We start from the raw sequence: 3378 nt of genomic DNA on the forward strand, positions 1-3378 counted from the left end.
TCGCTCACCGGCCGGCCCGTGCTGGCCTCGCCCACGCCGGCCTGGCGACCTGCCAGGTCCGCCGCCCACACCCGCATGCCCCTGGGCATGCGCCCGAACGGGGCGCGCCCGTGAACCGTCGCCCGCGCCCTGTATGGCCTCTGTGCCACAGACAAACGGGGCCCACCCCCTGTGAACGAAAACAAAATAATAATATTAATAATAATACTAATTAAATTAATTTAAAAAAAAGAATTAATAAATAATAATTAAAATTGATTAAAATGATAATTAATTAATTAATTAATTAAAGCATTAATTAAATTAATTAATCCTGATTAGATTAATCTAATTACTAGTTAACTTAATTAACCCCTGATTAGCCTAATCAGTCAATGACCAGTGGGACCCACACGTCAGCGACCCAGTCAACACCTCTGTTGACTGCTGATGTCATGCTGACGTCATGATGACGTCAGCAAACACTGTTTGGATAATGTTGAATTAAATTAATTAAATAAATTCTAAAAATGATTTAAACTTTAGAAAATCAATATAAAATAAACCGTAGCCCGGATGGAAAAACTTTGTACATGAAAGTTGCTCAGAACGACGAGACGAATTCGGATACGCAGCCCGTTCGTCCGCCACGCATCCCTAGCATAGCAAACACGCAACTTCCCCCTTCCGGTTCATTTGTCCGAAAACGCGAAACACCGGGAATACTTTCCGGATGTTTCCCCCTTCACCGGTACCCCCTCGTACCACGTTAGGGCACACCTAGCATCACGTTTTGTCATGTCATGCATCATTATGCATCTGTTTGCATTATATTTATTATTTCTTCCCCCTCTTCTCTCGCTAGACACCGAGACCGACGCCGCTGCTACCCAGTACGACTACGGTGTTGACGACCCCTCTCTCTTGCCAGAGCAACCAGGCAAGCCCCCCCTTTGTTCACCAGATATCGCCTACTCTTCTCTATACTGCTTGCATTAGAGTAGTGTAGCATGTTATTGCTTCCCGTTAATCCTATACTGATGCATAGCCTGTCCTTGCTAATACTATTGTTACCCTTACCGGCAATCCTAATGCTTAGAATAGGATGCTAGTTTATCATCAGTGGCCCTACATCCTTGTCCGTCTGCCATGCTATACTATCGGGCCGTGATCACTCAGGAGTTGATCACGGGTATATACTATATACTTTATACATGATACATGTGGTGGCTAAAGACGGGTCGTCTTGAGGAGCACCCGCGAGTGGATCTTTGAGGAGGAGCGACAAGGCAGGTTCTGACCACCTAGGAGAGAGGTGGGCCTGGCCCTGGTCGATGTTCGCGGATACTTAACACGCTTAACGAGATCTGGATATTTGATCTGAGTCTGGCCATTTGGTCTATACGCACTAACCATCTACGCGGGAGTAGTTATGGGTATCCCGGCGTCGTGGTATCAGCCGAAGCCTTCGTGACGTCAGCGACTGAGTGGCGCACGCCGGATTGGACTGGAACGCCACTAGGCAAGGTCTGCTTTCGGCCGCGTACGCAACGTGCAGGTGTGCTAAGGGCGATGGGCCCAGACCCCTGTGCACATAGGTTTAGACCGGCGTGCTGACCTCTCTGTTGTGCCTAGGTGGGGCTGCGACGTGTTGATCTTCCGAGGCCGGGCATGACCCAGGAAAGTGTGTCCGGCCAAATGGGATCGAGCGTGTTGGGGAATGTGGTGCACCCCTGCAGGGAAGTTAATCTATTCAAATAGCCGTGATCTTCAGTAACAGGACGATTTGGAGTTGTACCTTGACCTTATGACAACTAGAACCGGATACTTAATAAAACACACCCTTCCAAGTGCCAGATACAACCGGTGATCGCTCTCTCACAGGGCGACGAGGGGAGGATCATCGGTTAGGATTATGCTATGCGATGCTACTTGGAGGTCTTCAGTCTACTCTCTTCTACATGCTGCAAGACGGAGGCTGCCAGAAGCGTAGTCTTCGAAAGGACTAGCTATCCCCCTCTTATTCCGGCATTCTGCAGTTCAGTCCACATATGATAGCCTTATTCCAGTTGATACCAATGCATACATATGTAGTGTAGCTCCTTGCTTGCGAGTACTTTGGATGAGTACTCACGGTTGCTTTCTCCCTCTTTCCCCCCTATCCCTTCTACCTGGTTGTCGCAACCAGTTGTTGGAGCCCAGGAGCCAGACGCCACCGTCGACGACGACTCCTACTACACCGGAGGTGCCTACTACTACATGATGCCTGCTGACGACGACCAGGAGTAGTTAGGAGGATCCCAGGCAGGAGGCCTGCGCCTCTTTCGATCTGTATCCCAGTTTGTGCTAGCCTTCTTAAGGCAAACTTGTTTAACTTATGTCTGTACTTAGATATTGTTGCTTCCGCTGAATCATCTATGATCGAGTTCTTGTATTCGAGCCCTCGAGGCCCCTGGCTTGTAATATGATGCTTGTATGACTTATTTTATTTGTAGAGTTGTGTTGTGATATCTTCCCGTGAGTCCTTGATCTTGATCGTACACATTTGCGTGCATGATTAGTGTACGGTCAAATCGGGGGTGTCACAAGTTGGTATCAGCGCCGACTGCCTGTAGGAAATTCCCCTTCCATACTCCTTGGCCGAAGTCGAGTCTAGACATTGCAAAAACTTTTACTAACTTGGCTGTGTGCCTTACGGGCCCACGTCGCCATCGGGTGGTACTAGGATCTTTTACTCCTCGACCTTTACTCTGGGACTCTGAACTCTCTTCTACTCGGGTTAAACGAATTTACTAACTCTGACACTAGGATCCCGTTACGACATTCACCCCAAAGTTGGATAAGCCCTAGTTATTCTTTAGAGTAGTACTTGAACATTATCCACATTGTCATTTGACTCCTGTGAAAACATCTTTGTTTTCAGATGGAACCCACGTGGCAGGTCGTGCGCCACACGACGGCCATTGGTGCCTCAGGATCACCTGCTGTGTTGGTTGAGATGATGACCTATCTGGGTTATCGCTGGCACCCTGAGTACACCGTCTATGAGGAGTACCAGGACTTCAACCAGGAGCAGTACCGTGCCATCGTCCACCTCTACTCTCGAGAGTATGACTCCGCTACTGTGCTGCACACCGCTTATGGTGTTGGTGTGACCATCGATATGGCGGTCCACGATGCTGCTTATGCTGCTCTGACACGTCTCCGTGGAGAGTATCAGGAGTTGGACACCTCCCCCTTCAGGCACATTGCTATCGCATCCGATGTTGGCGCGGAGGGATACTACACTGCTGCCTACTCCACTGTTACCCGTGAGCCCTTCTACCATCAGAACCTGGTTCTGCATGCTGATGGGCTGGACCGAGCTAACTGAGCTCTTCGCCACGAGTTGTACACCAC

Source organism: Triticum dicoccoides, chromosome 3A (genome assembly GCF_002162155.2).
Source record: "Triticum dicoccoides isolate Atlit2015 ecotype Zavitan chromosome 3A, WEW_v2.0, whole genome shotgun sequence".
NCBI classification, from domain to species: Eukaryota; Viridiplantae; Streptophyta; class Magnoliopsida; order Poales; family Poaceae; genus Triticum; species Triticum dicoccoides.